The 21,333-nt window shown below is 38.5% G+C and overlaps 1 pseudogene; it reads left to right on the forward strand.

The window, feature by feature from the left end:
- Nucleotides 1-664: 664 nt before the first annotated feature.
- Nucleotides 665-10,147, forward strand: LOC127499587 (extracellular calcium-sensing receptor-like; annotated as a pseudogene).
- Nucleotides 10,148-21,333: the final 11,186 nt, after the last annotated feature.

Consider the following 21,333-nt stretch of genomic DNA (forward strand, 5'->3'; position numbering starts at 1 on the left):
ACATTATGTTGACTGACGAATGTCATCTAACTTGGGAGCCCCAATCACCTCTGAGTTTTAGAAAAATGGCCAATGGAATTGGCAAGCAGAATTTGCATGCAGCTACTCCCCGTAAATATGGGTATATAAGATAGAAGCACTCATTGTTACATGTACACTGTTATCTTCCTTTAGTTTGACCCAGTTTTCCCCATTCTGTTTAATTAGTCATTTCTTTCACCTGTGTCTAGTTAATTATCTTGTTTAGTTCCCTTTGTTTGTCACGTGTATATATACCCTGTGTTTTCCTCCACTCCTTGTCCGTTCTCGTAAATGTTGCTGTTTCGTGTGATCCTGCCTGTTTTATCATTAAATACTATTCAACATATTCTCCTTCATCCTTGTTTCTTGCTACACTGACGTAACGTAAGAGAAGAACGGACCGATACAGTTTTGCGGCGTTTTCTTTTCTTTTTGTTTTTTTCCCTTCCTGTCACTATGGACCCAGCAGTAACCCTCCTATGCCTGGAGCAGAGGGACCGCTCCCTGGAAGCACACACAAGGGATTTTTTGGAGTTGGCGTGCCAAACACACTTTCCCGACCGCTCGCTCTGCGTGTTTTACCACCAGCCCCACTCCACTGCCAGAGATCAACCTACCACCACCAGCGAGCGACGCAACAGAGATGTTGTTAGAGCCCACCGCAGACTGTGGAGACCAGCCACCTGCGAGAGACGAACCCGTACCGAGGATAAGGACGGAGCCTTTCATCGCCTTGGAGCCCGGACCACTGACAGTGTCTGACCAGGTGCGTGAGCCGGCAACACCAGTCATCGCTGAGGGAGTGATTGTGGAGATCGAGGGCTGGGAGGAAAGCCCCGCCCACACCACCACCGCAGTAGATGTGAGTTTGTCGAGCTCTGGCCATTATTTAGAAGAATTGAAGGATTTGTCTGAGGCTGATCTAATAGACTTTTTTGGAGAGGTGTTTCCCAACTCCCCAGTATCTCCAGCGCCCCCTGTATCTCCAGAGTCTCCTGTTTCTCCAGTTCCTGAGTCCCTGCCCAGCCTCCCTCTCCCGCCTCCTCGTCCAACCAGTTCCTCAGCCCCACCATCGCTGCTGTCCTTCAGCCCTTCATCTTCATTATACCAGATGCCTACGGTTTTCTGTCCACCAGCTCCATCTCACACAGAGGGTGCCGTGTCTCCACCTCAAGCCTCTGTGCCCCCTGCTCCACCTCAGACAGTCGACACTCCGGTTCCACCGTGGCTCCTCCCTCCCTCGGCTTCTCCGGCCTCCCTTGTCTTTCTGGCTCTGCCTTGGTCAGTCGTCCACCTGCCTGCACCTATGGCTCCGTCTGGCTCCTCCTTCCCTCCAGATCCGCCTACATCCTTGGTCCCACCGGCTCAACCTCTGTCCTCTGGACGTCCGTCTCCACCTCGGATGCTCGTCGCCATGGCTCCACCTCGGTCTCCTGTACCATCGGCTGCGTGTGGGCTCTTCGGCTCATCGGCTACATCAGGCTCTCCATTGCTAGCTATGTCTCCGTTGGTCATCCCCAGGGTATTGTCTGCCAACGCGTCGACACCACCACGGCTCCTCCCACCTGCAACTCCACCCTGGGGCCTCGTCATGGTTGGTCTCTGGACCAACATCTGGCTCCTCCTGCTCCGGGTTTCCCCTTGGCTCCTCCCACCCTCCACTCCCCCATGGACTATTTCTTTGGACTGTATTTCGTTTTGCCGCCCCTCTTCTCCTCGCCCTCCTCCAGAGCCCCCCCCCCCTTCAGTTGGACTTCTACGGCGCGAGGACGCTCCTTCCCGGGAGGGGGTGATATGTTACATGTTCACTGTTATCTTCCTTTAGTTTGACCTAGTTTTCCCCGTTCTGTTTAATTAGTCATTTCTTTCACCTGTGTCTAGTTAATTATCTTGTTTAGTTCCCTTTGTTTGTCACATGTATATATACCCTCTGTTTTCCTCCACTCCTTGTCTGTTCTCGTTAATGTTGCTGTGTTTCGTGTGATCCTGCCTGTTTCGTCATTAAATACTATTCAGCGTATTCTCCTTCGTCCTTGTTCCTTGCTACACCGACGTAATGTAACACTCATTCACTCATTCAGGTTTATGCTGAGGAGCCGAGAAGAGGGCCCTAGTCAGGGGGACATAACATCTTCATTCCCTCCATCAGGGAATGAAGTTTACATCAGTAACCAAGAAGTTCCCCATCTGTCAGTCACTACAACATTATGTTGACTGACTGCTGAAAACCTAGGGAAAGTGCCACAACCACTGAACTGTGTTAATGACTCAAGTGTTACTACATCCTTCATAAGGAACTACTTATTATTTGGATCAGTATTCTAAAGTGAAAAACATGATAACTCCCTAGTAATACAATGAAGTCAACTACCATATTCAACTGAATGATGTTACTTACTAATTTGTTAATCAGAGTTTCTTGAGTAACACTTTATTTTACAGTACCCTTGTTACAAATGTTAAAAAGAGGTGCTCTACCAACAGAAGAGGAGGTGCAACCAAAAAATCAAAATGCATATGAATTGAACAAAGGTGCAACACTCACTCTTACAACGCTCTAATCTTTATTAATTAAAAAACAAATTAAAAAAGATGTTTAATTAATAAAGATTAGAGTTTGTAAGAGTGTTGCACCTTGTTCAGTTCATATACAGTGTCCTTGTTACACGTTACATGCAGTTACTATAGTAATAACTATACGTAAATCTACAAAAACTTAATCCTAACCATAACACTATAGTAAGGTAGTTAATTAATATTACTCAGTACTTAAATGTATAATTACACTGTAACAAGGTCACCTTAAAATAAAGTATAACCATTTCGTTAGTTAGTAGTTACTACATTGTTAATGTAGTGAACAGCAGATGTGATGGCACCAGAGCTTCACAACAGACATCCTTTTGTCCTGCCAAAGGTGGAGGGCAGGAAAGATGACATCAACGGCCTATTGATCACAGGCTAATCTCATCATGAGTTGCCTTTGTTCACCTCAGCCCTCCATGCCTGAGTCCAAGGTATGAATGGCCATGGACTCCTAGGGCTGCCAAACCGGTTCTGGCTAGAGCACAGCAAGAACAAAGAAATGCTCCAAAAGAAAGACAATTTCTATACATATTGGCTTGAAACCACAAAAATGGACAGGAATACTGTAAGGAACATGTCCTATACGTCTTTTTACTCATCCAGGAAACTGCACACACAAACCGCACCTGGAATAAAAGCCAATGCAATCGCACCCACTGAGACAGAAATGTGATACTTCAACCAATTCACATTGTAGTGAACAACAGACGTGATGGCACCAGAGCTTCACAACAGACATTCTTTTGTCCCACTTTGATTAATACAAAAGAGTTTGATAGGACTCTCAATGACAACTAAATGACTATTGTAATCAGGACTGCCAAAGGTGGAGGACAGGAAAGATGACATCAGTTTGATGATAGACTAATATCATCATGAGTTGCCTTTGTTCGCCTCAGCCCTCCATGCCTGAGTTCAAGGTGTGAATGACCATGGACTCCTAGGGCTGCCAGACTGGTTCTGGCTAGAGCACAGCAAGAACAAAGAAATGCTCAGAAAGAAAGACATTTTCTAAACATATTGGCTTGAAATCACCAAAAATGGACAGGAATACTGTAAGGAACATGTCCTATACATCCTTTTACTCATCGAGGAAACTGTGCACACACAGTGGAAACCCCACCTGGAATAAAAGCCAATGCAACTGCACCCACTGAGACAGAAGTGTGATACCTCAACCAATTCACATCAAGTTTGGACTCTACGAGTTCAGAACAGTGCTACAAGGACTTTGAGAAAGGTTTGAAAAAGAAATAAAGCATTTCCAAGGTTCTAAAGACATTGTTTTATTTAACTGTGTATTTTGGGACAATACAACAAGTTTCACAGGATGAAAGGTGTGCATGTTAAGGGACGGACACCTGGAATGCTGTGACCCAATCACATCACCACATCAAGAAAGGTGGGGATTTGTAATCCCCTCCCCAACAGGAAGGAATAAAAGCTTCCCCAATTGAACAAACCCTCGTTCTGAGTTTCTAACCTGACGAGGAAAGAACAACAGCACGACCAAGGTGAGACTCTTGCGAGTAAACCTTTCACCGCACAGATCTTCAAGCAGCCCAAATGCTTCTGTAGAGGACTTTGACTCCCGACCTGCATAACTCAAGTACCTCCAACCTACAGGAGATCCTACGGACTGACCACCATCTGACCTACAGTTCTCTGGATTACACAGAGACCTCCAGCACTCAGTGCAGCTCTGCAGCTGTTGGAAAGCAATCCAGTCTCCCACTGCACACAGAAGGATACCATTGGACAACGTTTCTCATTCCCGGACTGATCACCTGACCAAGTGAAACGTAAATATAAGCTAACCAAACCTTTTCCCAAAGGCCTTGGCATTAGGTTGTTGCTAAATAAGATTGCTATTTGTGTAGAGACTGTTTATCTAGGGTCAGCGTACACAGATAGATACATTAGACACGTTATCTGTATTCATAGTAAATGCTTATTTACTATTTTTAATACCAGCATCCAGAAAGACCACAATTGACTCCCTCATAGACTGCTAATCACCCATTCATTGCTTCGTCCAATCCGTTGCTCATCTACTTGGCATTCAGTTTTGTTAACATCCATTTGTGTTTAGTTTGTAGTTTATGTTTGATTACTGATTCAATTTTCTTAGTAGTTTAGTCATTTTTCTTTTTCAGTCAACAATCTTTCATCATTGTTCGTTATTGTCAAGGTGAGAATCCTGACTGGTGCCCCAAAATATTGGAAGGAATCATCTGACTCAATATTAATATTAATACAAAATATTAATATTAATATTTAAGACCATAAATAACTACATTTGTGGTGCCCTCATGTGAGGCTAATCCAAAATCACTGCAACATCAAGTCTGGACTCTACGAGTGACCTACAGTTCTCTAGATTACACAAAGACCCCAGCACTCAGTGCAGCTCTGCAACTGTTGGAAAGCAGTCCAGTCTTTCCTACTGCAAACGGGAGGATATCAGTGGAAGACGTTTCCTATTGCCGGACTGATCACCCGACCAAGTGAAACGTAAATATAAGCTAACCAAACCTTTTCCCAAAAGCCTTGGCATTAGGTTGTTGCTATATGAGATTGCTATTTGTATAGAGACTGTTTATCTAGGGTCAGCGTATACAGATAGATGCATCAGACACGTTATCTGTATTCATAGTAAATGCTTATTTACTGTTTCGTACCAGCATCCAGAAAGACCACAAATGACTCCCCATAGACTGCTAATTACCCATTCATTGCTTCATTCAATCCATTGCTCATCTACATGGCATTCATTTTGTTAACGTCCATTTGTGTAGTAGTTTGTAGTTTCTGTTTGATTATTGATTCAATTCTTCTTAGTACTTTAGTCATTTTCCTTAGTAGTTTAGTCATTTTCCTAGTATTTAGTGAGTGTGATATTTTACTCTTGTATTTCTTTTTGTTAATAAATTTATTTTTATTGCAAACTGTGTCATTCTTGTGTTGATAATCAGAGGCTCTACAAGCTCGCCCGAATCTCACTAAATCGTTCAGATTGGTTAGATGACAAGCTTCCTCCAATTTATAAAATTCTAATTCAGTCAACAATCTTTTGTGATTGTTCTTTATTGTCAAGGTAAGATTCCTTGACTGGTCCCCCAAATATTGGACGGAATCATCTGACTCAATATTAATACAAAATATTAATATTATTATTTAAGACCATAATAAACATTTGTGGTGCCCTCGTGTGAGGCTAATCCAAAATCACTACATTAATATTGCACTACTCATTTGTTTCCTGTGTAGTTGTTCATTAAAGTGTTATCGCTCCTTGCTGTACACGTGTGTTTTGGAGGCATTGTAGATTGCTCTGAAGGAAGGGTGAGATCTTATGCTTTCAAGGCAAGCTCACTATTGCTAGCCTCTCCAAAAATTACCTACCCTGCTTTTAAATTATAAATTTGATGCAAGTATATTCATATTATGTGATCATAGCCTTCAAATAACTCCTTTGTTGTATTCAAAATCAGTGGATTTTCAATAGTCTTTTTAATTATTTTGAATATCATCAAAATTTGGAAAATATCTATATATTACTTTTAGCTATACTGCCCAGGTGTAATAACTAGTAAACACCATGAAATATGCATATGGTAATCAAAGAATTTAATATAGAACAAACTTCATAGTTGAACTAGTATTACCATCTGATAGCATCACTGTACCATCAATGAAATTAAAATGTATTAAGCATACTTAATAAAAACAGGAAAACGTGGTTTTATTAGAAAGCTTTCATCAGGGTTTTATGTCATCGTTTTTGCTGTGTAGCCTAACGTTAGGGATACAAAAAATTAATCGAGCACATATTTCTGTTTTCCTCGTTGTTTGGTGCATATTTTGAAGTTTTGAAAACTGTGTCCCTATAATTGTTTATTTTGCAGCATTGTGACTTTCACAAGAATGACTGGAATAAAATTCAGATGTAGCTAACTGCAAGTTTTAATAAAGATTTGAAAATGTTCTCTGACGTTGTTTTGTGTTCACTCTTGTCAGTTTTCAACCACTTGGGTCATGCTGACCCAACACATTTAGGCTACTTTGGGCATTAGGCTATCTAAATGATTTGACTAATATTTACACTAAAAGCTATTTTTTCAATTAATTATTTTTTATTATTTATGTATTTATTTTTTGTGGACTGATGCTTTGATGAAAAACTGTTTTCTGCAGAGCTGCTATATAGTCAAACTGAACTAATTTAAAAATGGAACTCCGGGGACTTCAAAAGAGTCACCCTTGTTCACCCCATGTGGGTTAATGGCCAGGTGGTCACAGACACCGGCCAAAACTCCAATACACATCACACACACATACAGACACCCACAAACAAGCATGGAGACTGTATTTACATGTATCCTCAAAATATGACTATGTCAAAGTGTACACGTTATTGTATTCAAGTGTGCATAAATGTATCCATATTATATAAGCTTAGCTATGACTGTAGTTGTGTTAGTTTCACTCTAAACGGTATATTCAAGTATAAAACTGTATCTCTCCCTTAATGTCTTTGCCACCTAACATGTTTAGTTTAGTTTTAAACCTCTCCGAATGTTCTAATTAACAATGTATGTTACATTACTGTAAAGTGCATTTTACTATTTTTAATAGTACTTCGAAGAAAATGTACTCAGATCTGACACCCCTGACACCCATATACTATGCAAATTAGGTCATAAATGGAGACAAAGAAAAAGTTTGCCCACCAAAATTGCACCCTCGCCATTGCCTGGCGCATCCAAGGAGGCGTTTTGGTTTGTTTGACAACGACACGCGTCTCTTCGACACAACAAGTTTTTCTTTTGTTAAGCCTTCTTCATCCGTCGCCCGAAGCCTTCACTGTTCATCACCTAGGAGACGGACTCTTTCTTCTTTATTTTCCGGTTATCTTACTCTTAAGTTAAAACCTTGTTTGAAAATCCCGCCGAAGAACCCTTCATCGGGAAAAGGACCAATCACTCCAGATTGCATGCACTGAAACTCCTGCAGAAAGACGAAGTAACCACAGCACCTAAACCTATGCAAGTATAGAACCATTCCTTTTGAAGCGTTTTAAGCTCCATCTGTAAGTTGAGTTTCCTTGCTGGCTCTCAAAGGTTTTAACTGTTTGTAATTTTGCCATTTCTTTGATCACCTCTGTTTTCTTGACTTTACTTTCGTTTTATTCTATGTATGTTCTTTTGTTGTATTTTAGTCATATATTCGTAGTTCGTATCAATTAAATACATTATATTCATGCTCGATTGTTTCTGTTGTTCATTCAGAAAATCAAGTCACTTCTACGTTTCGATTTTGCAAACTGCTTTATGCTTTAATGCTAGAATAGGAAATTATTTCTCGTGGCCATCTCCTTTTATAATAGTCGATAAGGAAAACTGATAGTTTGTTGGACAAACTATACCAGTCTTTCTAAATTAACTATTAAACTAGAACTAATCCTGAACCATATATGTAATTAATTATAATTCACAATATATGTGCGTAATTCCCTTTTTGGTCGATTTATATTATAATTTATCATAACGTGTCATAATTTGAGCTAATTAATTAATTCATTCATTGTAATTCGTTACAACATATAACCCTTGTTCTGTCTAAAAGCTGTACAACTGGTTCACTACCTACAGAAAGTAAACTTCACTACAAGCTTTGGGGATCATGTGTCATTTGATGAGAATGGAGATGCTTTGGCCGTCTATGATGTGATAAACTGGCAGCCGAGCTCTGATGGATCAATAAGTATTTACACAGTCGGTGTAGTAAATGAAGGGCCGGAAACAGGTATGGTGCTCAGACTGGAGGAGGATGCAATATATTGGAACTTTGAGACAAAAAAAGTAATTAACTTTGCATGTTAATGATATCCTTTTTGCAGATACAGTCTAAATTTTAATCAAAGCTATAAAAAAAAAAGAGAATATTTGAATGAAATGGCCAAGCTTGTCGTTATATAAAAGACATATAACTGATGATGTCCCTTTTAGCCCCCACAGTCCGTGTGCAGTGAGAGCTGCCCACCAGGAACCAGACGTGCCACACGTAAGGGCCTTCCTGCCTGCTGTTTTGACTGCCTGCCATGCGGAGATGGAGAGATTTCTAATCCAACAGGTGAGCAGATTATTGTTGGCAAAATTTGAATGTAAACTTTTACATTCTCATCTTCTCTCTTATTCTCCCCTACAGATGTTATTGAGTGCACAGTGTGCCCAGATGAGTTCTGGTCCAATACAGATAAGGATCAGTGTGTCCCCAAAGAAGTTGAGTTTCTGTCTTATGAGGAACCTCTGGGCATCTCTCTGATCACTGCTTCCCTGCTTGGCACCTCCTTCTGCACTCTTGTGATGGTCATCTTTACTCGTCACCATAAAACTCCCATTGTACGTGCCAACAATTCAGAGCTCAGCTTCTTGCTGCTGTTGTCACTCAAACTGTACTGTGTGTACTGCTGTTCATTGGCCAGCCACAGTTGTGGATGTGTCAATTAAGGCATGCTGTGTTTGGCATAAGCTTTGTCCTGTGCATTTCCAGCATCCTGGTCAAGACTATGTGTCACACTAGGTTGCAGCAAAAGATGAGATGCAGGATCTAAGCGCAAGCAGTATGATTTTTATTTTAACAGAGAACTCAGAATACAAAAACACAGAAAAGAACAACCAGGTAAACGCAACATGAACTGACAAAGACAGACTGAAACACAGGGGTTAAATACACAGAACAAACAAAGGAACTAATAAACTAGACACACCTGAACCTAACTAACTCAATAAGTAACCATAGCAACCAACAGGGGGAGAACGGAGGAATACAGGACTAACTAACTAAACACAGCTGAACTCCAACACTAATTAAATAGGAACCATGACAACAAACAAGTGGCGGGAAACTAAGAACAAAGAACATGTGATTAATGAAAAACAAACTCTAGACATGAACAACTAAACAGAATAAAACTCAAATGTACACTATGGTGGTAATAGCTGTGTTTAAGTCATCTCGACCAGAAGGAAAAGGCACAACAAAATGGTTTGGAGCAGCTCAACAATGATGCACAGTCCTGATCCTAACAGCCATCCAGTTTGTGATATGTGCAGTCTGGCTATCAACTGCCTCTCCAACACCCCATAAAAATAACCATAATATACACTTCATATTAGTCTATGAATGTACTATTGGCTCAGTGGCTGGTTTTTCTATGCTGCTGGGATACATTGGACTGTTGGCAGCAGAAGGCTTCATGTTAGCCTTCCTGGCGAGAAATCTTCCAGATAATTTTAATGAAGCAAAGTTCATCACTTTTAGCATGTTGATCTTCTGTGCTGTGTGGATTGCATTTGTTCCAGCAAATGTGAGCTCACCAGGGAAATATGCAGTAGCTGTGGAGATTTTTGCCATTTTAGCTTCTAGTTTTGGATTACTGGCGGCCATATTTGCACCAAAGTGCTATATCATACTTTTACATCCAGAGAGAAATACTAAAAAAGCCATCATGGGAAGAGAAACACAAAATAAATAGTTTTGCTTTATTGTGATGTAAAATTATGAACTCATATTTAAAACCATTTTATTGTTTTGGTTATATTATTTTATTTACTTAACACATTTTACTGCCATATACCATCAACGCTTCTCTCTGCTGCAGTGTTAATTTCGACAACAAATTTTGATTTAGTTTTAGTCATAGTCTTTTGACTAAAATGCCATTTAGTTTTAGTCATATTTTAGTTACCGGAAATTGTTTTAGTTTTAGTCTAGTTTTAGTCAACAGTTGGTACACTTTTTTGCTTTTTCCGTTACCACACCAAAACTAGGGACTGAAAAGAAGTGATTTTTTATATGACATTTCCTTTACTTGTCTACTAAAATATTAGTAATTATTAACATCAATAAGTAGGTCATACAGGTGCTGGTCATATAATTAGAATATCATCAAAAAGTTGATTTATTTCACTAATTTCATTCAAAAAGTGAAACTTGTATATTATATTCATTCATTACACACAGACTGATATATTTCAAATGTTTTAATTTTAATTTTTAATTTTTAATTTTGATGATTATAACTGACAACTAAGGAAAATCCCAAATTCAGTATCTCAGAAAATTTGAATATTGTGAAAAGGTTCAATATTGAAAACACCTGGTGCCACACTCTAATCAGCTAATTAACTCAAAACACCTGCAAAGGCCTTTAAATGGTCTCTCAGTCTAGTTCTGTAGGCTACACAATCATGGGGAAGACTGCTGACTTGACAGTTGTCCAAAAGATGACCATTGACACCTTGCACAAGGAGGGCAAGACACAAAAGGTCATTGCAAAAGAGGCTGGCTGTTCACAGAGCTCTGTGTCCAAGCACATTAATAGAGAGGCGAAGGGAAGGAAAAGATGTGGTAGAAAAAAGTGTACAAGCAATAGGGATAACCGCACCCTGGAGAGGATTGTGAAACAAAACCCATTCAAAAATGTGGGGGAGATTCACAAAGAGTGGACTGCAGCTGGAGTCAGTGCTTCAAGAACCACTACGCACAGACATATGCAAGACATGGGTTTCAGCTGTCGCATTCCTTGTGTCAAGCCACTCTTGAACAACAGACAGCGTCAGAAGCGTCTCACCTGGGCTAAAGACAAAAAGGACTGGACTGCTGCTGAGTGGTCCAAAGTTATGTTCTCTGATGAGAACATAACTAAGTAAATTTTGTAAATTTTGAAAAAGTAAATTTTGCATTTCCTTTGGAAATCAGGGTCCCAGAGTCTGGAGGAAGAGAGGAGAGGCACACAATCCACTTTGCTTGAGGTCCAGTGTAAAGTTTCCACAGTCAGTGATGGTTTGGGGTGCCATGTCATCTGCTGGTGTTGGTCCACTGTGTTTTCTGAGGTCCAAGGTCAACGCAGCCTTATACCAGGAAGTTTTAGAGCACCTCATGCTTCCTGCTGCTGACCAACTTATGGAGATGCAGATTTCATTTTCCAACAGGACTTGGCACCTGCACACAGTGCCAAAGCTACCAGTACCTGGTTTAAGGACCATGGTATCCCTGTTCTTAATTGGCCAGCAAACTCGCCTGACCTTAACCCCATAGAAAATCTATGGGGTATTGTGAAGAGGAAGATGCAATATGCCAGACCCAACAATGCAGAAGAGCTGAAGGCCACTGTCAGAGCTCTTATAACACTTGAGCAGTGCCACAGACTGATCGACTCCATGCCACGCCGCATTGCTGCAGTAATTCAGGCAAAAGGAGCCCCAACTAAGTATTGAGTGCTGTACATGCTCATACTTTTCATGTTCATACTTTTCAGTTGGCCAAGATTTCTAAAAATCCTTTCTTTGTATTGGTCTTAAGTAATATTCAAATTTTCTAAGGTACTGAATTTGGGATTTTCCTTAGTTGTCAGTTATAATCATCAAAATTAAAAGAAATAAACATTTGAAATATATCAGTCTGTGTGTAATGAATGAATATAATATACAAGTTTCACTTTTTGAATGGAATTAGTGAAATAAATCAACTTTTTGATGATATTCTAATTATATGACCAGCACCTGTATTTGCCAAAATTAGCTCTTAAACACAAGAAGCTTTTTTGTTCCAACTGTACCCATGTCGGGTACAGTACCCGAGTACAGTTGAGACACCCATCCGGAATGTTGTAAAGCTGCCTAACCAATTCACTGCAAATGTAAAATACCTTTAAAAATGAGAATTCAACTGTTTTTGTTTCCATTCAGTATTTTATTTGATTATTTGTTTAGTTAAAAGTAGTTCATTTGTAAAACATTTTACAGTAATGGCAAACAGTGATACAATATTTAATTTCAGTTCATCATTTTAATATTAACAGTTGAAAAGTTGAGTAACAGTAAAAAACATTGAACAATTGCAAACAGCAATAATAAAACAGATGAAATCTATTAATTTGTGATCTTACATTGTGCAACTAAACTGCGCCGCAATGTGCCACAATAGGATTCTATAGCGCGGGTACATTTGGTACATCGTGTCTCAACTGTACCCCGCTGACCACCATGAACATTTCTCTAGATTTTACGATGACCTTGCATGACACAAAGTCAATATGTCAGTTTTTTGAACACACAGATTAAGGTTTACAAAAATGCAAGTTAACTTTTACAGTCATGTAAGGATGAGAAGCTATTCAATGTGGAAGGGACGTGGTGAAGTGAAAACATTACCTTAGAAAAAAAACTTTCGCTGATATCTTCAGACTGGAGAAGCGCATGTATTTCAAATTTCCCACGAACGAAGACGGTGCTTAATACGCATGTGCGAAGCAAATTTCACAGATCAGACTTGTTGCGTACGCAAGTTATTTAAGGTGTTTCAACTGTACCCATGTACCAACTCTACCCTACTCAATAGGTTCATTTTACTGTGTTATATTTAGTGTACTATATGCTGCTCTCAGGGCTGTAGTACTCAATAGATTCATATTGCTGTTATTTTATATGCTGCTTTCAGGGCTGCAGTACACAATAGGTTCATTTTACTGTTATTTTTAGTGCACTATATGCTGCTCTTAGGGCTGCATTACTCAATAGGTTCATTTTACTGTGTTATTTTTAGTGAACTATATGCTGCTCTCAGGGCTGCGGTACTCAATAGGTTCATTTTACTGTGTTATTTTTAGTGTACTATATGCTTCTCTTAGGGCTGCAGTACCTTGATTTTTTTTAATTTAATTTTTTTTTATTATTATTATTTTATTTTTACTTTTCCAGGTTAATGGAGAATATTTGGCTTGAAGGGATAAGGCGAAAGTTAAAGAAAGTAAGGGATGCCAGAGTCATTCAAGAGGTCATACCTTTTTCTGGGGAGGAGACTGATTTCATGCAGGGTTACATTAAGAAACTGGGGGAGGAAACAAAAAGCACCTTCAAGTCCCCTGTGTCTACACATAAAGATTACTTTTACTTTGCATGTGAAAGATCGATCAAAGCAAGTGGGAAAAGCAAAGGAGAACCAACAAAGACAAGAGCTAATTCTTGCAAAACTTATGTGTCATTTAAAATCATCAAAGATGGTAGTTTTACAGGTGCTGTGGTCAACAAAATGCTTCAACACAACGGGCATGATGTGTGCATGAAAGAAGAGGGCGCAAAAAATCGCATTGACCCAGAGTTATTAACCTTCATTGAAATGTGGCTTGATCAAGGACTGTCAATTTCAGAAACACTTTTAAAATGCGTGGACTAGGCAGAGTGTCATGGACATATGGACAAATATAATTGGCGATATTATGTTACACCTGAAGATACACGATTAATCAAGAAGACCAATAATGCTCTTAGTTTTCCTGATGCGAAAGACTGCATTAGTGTGGACAAGCTGATCACATCGGAGCTGCAGGAACACATTTGTTACTACCAGCCTTTGAGTGAAAATCAACCACTAATAATTGTAGTGCAGACACCCTGGCAAAAGGATATACTTAGAGAACATCCCCATACCATGGTATTCATGGACGCTAGTTACAAAGCCATGACATCATATGGTTATGCATTTTATGCACTTCTTTTGACCAACAGTATTGGAAGAGCAGTCCCATTTGCTTACTTTATTATTAGTGAGGAATCAGTGGACATACTTGCTCTCTGCTTGGAAAAGCTTGCAAAACACAACCCTGGATTTCTTCCCATGTAAGAAGTTAAAAACATAGTAGAGTTAGTAGTAAAGTTTTGGCAGCAAAGTGTGCTGATGTATTGAGGTATGTCTACGTACAAACATTACTATTGGATGGAACACTTGCTTAAAGACCGCAAATTGTAAACTACCTTTTTACAAAAGCTGTTCATTTTTACAAACTCTACAGATGTTGATCAATTCATTCATTCTCAATTCCTTATCATGTAGGTTGGTAGGAACTTTTTCCAACAGCCAGGTTCTTCTTTGCTGGTTTCATGTACTCCAGGTAGGTTTATTACATCTTTTGTACTGGAAAAAATCTCGGGCCTTTAATTGGCAGTATTGAGTTAAAAATAAAGTCAAAGACCTATTCATTTTTTAAAAAAAAATTTATTTCAAAGGTCATTATATGACTAGCTTTTGAATGTTTTTGTAGGCCGTACATAGTCAAGTCAAGTCAAGTCACCTTTATTTATATAGCGCTTTTTACAATGTAGATTGTGTCAAAGCAGCTTTACATTGATAACTGGTACATTATTTGGCTGCACAGCAGCTCTTAAAAGAATAGTGTCAATGCAGGCAGATCAAAGCACTGTTGAATATCAAATGTCAAGTCAAATGTCAAGTGTCCCCAACTAAGCAAGCCAAAGGCGACAGCGGCAAGGAACCCAAACTCCATCAGGTGACATCAGGTGGCAGACAAGTGGCAAATAGGTGTTTAAATGGAGAAAAAAACCTTGGGAGAAACCAGGCTTAGTCGGGGGGGGCAGTTCTCCTCTGGCCAACAGTGCTTTGTCACGATTCAGGTAGATATCATAAGTCTGACAGGATCGCAACATTCAAAGTATTTATTCCAGTTCCATCCAATTGAGGATCGTATTCATCACGGCGGTATGGACGGTTGTTGAGGAACTGTGTCGTGGCTGTCGTGTCGATGAGGCCTTCACAGTGGATGATCTAGTTGACTCAATCTCTGCTGATACTTCAGGGCTGCGTTGTGGTCGTGTCAAGGTGCAGGTCCTTGGTCTCACCTGGATACGGCCCGGATCCGGTTGACTACAGTGAACCTCGGGATAACCAGAAAGACTAATATTAGCGTAGGTAGATGATTAAAAGAGATAGAGGGAACTTGCCTGTGAATCAGCAGGATCTTGTGATTCAAGCAATGGTGGCAATAAAATCCTGTTTGACGGTAATATTTTTATATCATAAATTACTTTATTCTTTAGAAATCATTTCAGTACATGGAAATAAATCTTGAGTTACATACTATGGATTTCAATGGGATTGGTCAAGTTTATATTTTCTTTAACTTTGTGTGTAAATTGTGTATTATGATTTTTAATGAATTGTCTTTTAAAAATGTACCCACAAAAAAATTCGAATCACTCTTTACTCACCCTCATGTCAATCCAAATTCATATGATTTTTTTTTTTTTTTTTTTTTTTTTTTCGCAGTAGAGTATTTCATTTCCCCCCAGTAGAATATGGAATTCAATGGGGTATAATGTTTTGTACCCCATTAAGTTTCATTACATGAAAAAAAGAAAAAAAGAAAAAACTTCTATCTTATCTTATTATCTTCAAAATATATATTGTGTTCTACTGACGAAATACAGACATATAGGTTTGGAGTGACATGAGGGTGAGTAATTATAACATAAGACACAAAATGACAATTTTATCACAAAATGACAATTTTCAATTTTGGGTGAACTACCCCTTTAAATGTGTGTAAACATAAGGTGGCATAACTTTACAATGTTGTGTCTTTTTCTTTACAGGAAGAAGAGTTCAACAGCATGTCAGGCAGAAAGTGTGAAGAGCTCGATACATGTCTAGGTAGTTCTCATGAATCAACCTACCTCAAGAATCAGTGGATTTGTTTTGGTGATTAATGGTCCAATTTTGGCAGGTCATTTTATCACCATGACAGCGAAACCAACAACAAGACAGAGAGGTCAGCTACTAAAATTATAACACCATGCCCTCAAATTACACCATGCCCTCAAAAGTAGCATTCTACGATCGCAAAAGGCCTGGGTGCCAAAGTGAAGATAAAAAATGGAGTGTGTTTGGTTCCACCCGACACAAGCACACAATGTCACATTGTGGACTTAGTCATGCACAAATGTGATTGCAAAAGATTCCAATGTGGATGTGTGTGCAAACACTTAATTTTCTCACAGAACGTTGCAGAGAAACAAGGACTTATAATTCAAGATCTTAGGGCAGAAGTAGCAAAAAAAATTATTGACAGTGAATCCTACCTCAGGGACAATGAAAACCTTACCGTCTATCATTTTGATGGGAGTGTAGAAATTGTAAGTTGTAAAGGGACCAAATTTTGCACGTGTTGCAAATAGCCATGGAGAGGTATGTGTATGTATATTGGTTCACAACTTTCTGTACCCATCATCTTGTGAGAACATATCTGATGATTCACACTGCTTTAGGTCCAGTGAGAGAAAACAAGTTACACTGCAAGCCATGCTTACAGATCTCCATGAGTGGAGCAAATCAGAAAAATTTTGTGAGGACAATGAAGTGTACAGTTTAGTTGAAAGAGCACACAAGTTCGTTTTTTTCACAGTTTAGTAAACTGTCAAGAAAAAGAAAAGTTACTGCACTTCATAATTATTGTAAAAGGGTCAAAAAAGCAAAAGATGTAGTCACTGTAACTTACACGGTCAAAAAGAAGAAAAAATGTGGTTGATCTTGTAGAGAGATAAGAAATGTTTCATTGATGAAACAATCACCATTTGCTTTGCTTAGCCAAAATGGTTTGTTTTTTCCTCTTGCTGCTACTGTCTTTTGTCAATGAGTGTTGAACAGATGCTTTGTATAAGAACAAAATGAAGGAACAAATATTAATTGCAAGTAATTAAGATTTAAAAAAAAAAAAAAAAAAAAAAAATTCTTTGTAATTTTTTTTTTTTTTTTTTTTTGTACAGCTGAACAGTGTACATCAACAAGAAACAAGCGTTTCAAACAATGTGCAAGTAAACAAAATAAAGTGGGGGAAACCTTACTCATCTGTGGAGTCTTTTGATTTCAGTGCTCTCATCTTTTCCTTAAGACATGCATCAATTAATGAAAAAGTGCCCTTTATAACAGCAGGACCAAGACCATGTGTTGCCAGGTCAAATGTTTCCCAGTTACTCTCTAAAGCATCCTTTACAGCTTTCAAGGTCTTCCTGCAATAGAAAATACAGAAAGCTATTTAGTTTTCCAGTTCAAATGATCATTGAATCATTAAGTTGAAAGGTTAGTTCACCCAAAAATGAAAATTGTCATTTATTACTCACCCTTATGTCATTCCACACCCATCAGACCTTCATTCATCTTCAGAACACAAATTAAGATATTGTTGATCAAATCCGATGGCTCAGTGAGGTCTCCATTGCCAGCAAGATAATTAACACTTTCAGATGCCCAGAAAGCTACTAAAAACATATTTAAAACAGTTCATATGACTACAGTGGTTCAACCTTAATGTTAAGAAGAGACGAGAATACTTTTTTTGCGCCAAAATAACAAAATAATGACTTTATTTCACAATATCTAGTGATGGGTGATTTCAAAACACTGCTTCATAAAGCTTCGAAACTTTACGAATCTTTTGTTTCGAATCAGTGATTGGGAGTGTGTATCAATCTGCCAAAGTCACGTGAACTATTGAAGTTTCAAAACACTTAGGACTTAACAAAGCCTTGTTTAATGGAATCATCTGATTTTGGCGCTCTGAACCACTGATTCGCAAAGCTTCATGAAGCAGTGTTTTGAGATCGGCCATCATTAGATATTGTGGAATAAAGTCGCTATTTTGTTATTTTTGGTGCTCAAAAAATATTCTCGTCGCTTTATCTTTATAACATTAAGGTTGAACGACTGTAGTCACATGAACTGTTTTAAAGATGTTTTAGTAGCTTTCTGGGCATTGAAAAGGGGAGTCCTATTGCTGTCAATGGAGGTCTCACAGAGCCATCGGATTTCATCAAAATATCTTAATTTGTGTTCTGAGGATGAACGAAGACCTTACGGGTTTGGAACGACATGAGGGTCAGTAATTAAATTTTTTGGTGAACTAACACTTTAACGTCAAGTGTAGTTGTAAATTGTTATTAAATTTCCTGCAGTCTTCTGTTTTGGCCATGGCTGCATGGACATTCCCCACTTCCAACAAGGCTTGACCCACTCTTTTCTGGGAGATGAATTTTGTTGTCAGGTACATTATGTCACCAGCCAGATCACTGCATTCGTCTAAAATACAATTAAACACAACAGCATAATTATTTGTAATAATGTCCAACTTACAAGCAGTACAAGAAAATAACAAAAGATGAAGTATGTGGATACACTCACCGTCCACCTTATTAAGACCACCTGTATATTCATGCAGTTATCTAATTAGCATAATGTAAACAAAACAACAACAACAACAACATGCAGATACAATTCAAGAGCTCCGGTTAACTTGTATATGTGTAGGGTTGCTAAAGAGCTAGCTTTGGCTACACGCAGTGGTTGTTTGCACAACGGTCTGTTAAGTGGGTTCTGCTATCAGATTATCAGAAGTCTCTGCTCACACATTCTTGTGTCATGCATTGCTAAGAGACCAGTGCCAACCAACAACACAACCCGAGCAGAGCAGTGCTCCAGCTGTGCTGAAAGCACGCATTGAGAACTCTAGCGTAGTCAGTCATGACATATCGTGCATAACATTCACAAATCAAAACAGCACATTCACTTCTCAGACAATGGTGAATTACTAGTTAGCTAGGCTAGAACAGGGCAGGCCCTAGCTTTGATGGGGCCCTAAGCAGAATTTAATTTGGGGGCCCCTCGATTAAAATAACTTATGATAGACAGTATCTTTTTATATAAAAAATAAATGTAAATGTATAAAACGGAAAATATTAAAATAAATACTTAAATAATTACATAAAACAAACAGTTCAGATGGACCTGTAAGAACTGAAGATAACAATAATAAATATATTATTAACATTAAAGGGATAGTTCACCCAAAAATGAAAATTCTGTCATCATTTACTCACTCTCATGTGGTTCCAAACCTGTATTAATTTCTTTCTTCTGCTGTACACAAAATAAACTAAGATATTTTGAAGAATGTGGTAACCTTATTTTATTTTGTGTTCAGCAGAAGAAAGAAATTAATACAGGTTTGGAACAATATGAGAGTGAGTAAATGATGACAGTATTTTCATTTTTGGGTGAACTATCCCTTTAAAGACAAGAGCAGCATGTTTACTATTAGGCTTGTTTCTTTAAGACCGGCATGCATCTAAAATACAAACACGCATCCGATTTTCTCTCAACTGATTACTTTAGACATAACCAAAAGTGTTTATTTAAACTTTGTGTGTATTTGACAGTATTAGTGCAGATGCAAAAGATAAAGTCCACAAATCGAAGTCTGTTTAACAGGCTTTTTAACAGGCTTTTAGTGTGTGCGTGCTTCGGGTTTAGAACAGCACGCAAACGGCAATGCTTTAAATCACATGCAAATAATGAACTTTTGTGATTGCGAATAAGTGCAATGTTCCGTGAGTGAGCATAACATGTGATGTGAATGTACTTCGAGTTGTACAGTAATAAGACGGATGCGCCAGAACTGCAACTGCGCAATGTCAAAATCAAGCTGTCATTTAATTTGCTCTTGGGGGCCCCCTGGTGGCGGCGGGGCCCTAAGCAGCTGCTTGGTTCGCTTATAGGGAGGGCTGGCTCTGGGCTAGAATTTACACCACTAATTTGATGTGATTGTTTCATATGAGCAGTCCAGCACATCAATATAAATACAGTAACATAATGAATAATAAGGCCTTACTATCAAAGATACTGTAGTGAGATTTCTTCGTCATTCAGTTTTAGCAGTGCTGCAAATGGGATTTCTTTGCCACGCAATTAAAATCATGCCACTAATCTGAAATTTCTTCATCAGAGAAAGGCTTACGCTCGTTTAACAACTGAAATTAGGATTTCTTCACTAATATCAGGTTGGTTTCTTATCGTACAATTTAAACATGCATTATAGCATAGAGAAACTTTTTGCCATTCGTAGGAAGGCACACTCAAGTTATAGTTTTTCTGATTTTATCAGAAACTTGTACGTGCATGTAAAGGTCGTTAATAAAAACTTCTGGGACAAACACATGATTACTGGGTCTGCCTGCAAATAATGTTTAAAATGATGCCATTGTTCTCCGCCATAAATGTAGCAAATTAGCTCAAAGGGGAAATATTAATCATTTTCATCAATCAAGTGTGAATACAGTGGATTTAACACATGAATATAGGAATACATACAACTAACTCTAAGCGAATTATACATATATACAGAATAATGAAAGTAAAGAAAGAAAGAAAGAAAGAGAGAGAAGACAAAAGAATGGCAAACTTACAAACAGTGCCTTGAGAGCCAGCAAAGAATCACATCACCTTATTGGGGCATATAAACTTAGCGCATCTAAGATCAATAGGAACGGTACTTGCATGAATTTGAGTGCTGAGTTTCAGGTAGATACAAAGTGCCATGAAGGAAATAAACTACTAAGGGGTTTCTACCAACTGACATACCACCAAAAGGAGTGTGGTAGGCAGATATAGCTGCCACATACACCTTTTTTGGGGCCCTGGAGAAGTTTTGACATGCCCTGAAATTTGTGCTTTTTTCAGTTGTTCATAAACATATTAATGGAAAAGGTGTCATTACACTGTATTCAGCACGAACTTGGCTACCATAATATGTGAGCAACATGTATGTACATGTTTGTATTTTTGAAGGAATAATGTTTATGTGAGGTTATTGAAAAAACAAAAAACTTAAATCACTGAAATAAGGCCACAAAACTAATATTATATATGTGTTCACAAGACTTCTGGGTATTGGAAGTTGTAGACTAGAGTTTTTGCTTCAAAATGATGTAAAAATTATCCTGCCTATTCGTTCATATAAAACAATATAATGATTTAAATTTTGTAAGACACTTTTTGTCAAGAAACCCAGTATGCGTGGAGGCGTGAATCTTCATG

The sequence above is a fragment of the Ctenopharyngodon idella genome, chromosome 18 (assembly GCF_019924925.1).
Source record: "Ctenopharyngodon idella isolate HZGC_01 chromosome 18, HZGC01, whole genome shotgun sequence".
NCBI classification, from domain to species: domain Eukaryota; kingdom Metazoa; phylum Chordata; class Actinopteri; order Cypriniformes; family Xenocyprididae; genus Ctenopharyngodon; species Ctenopharyngodon idella.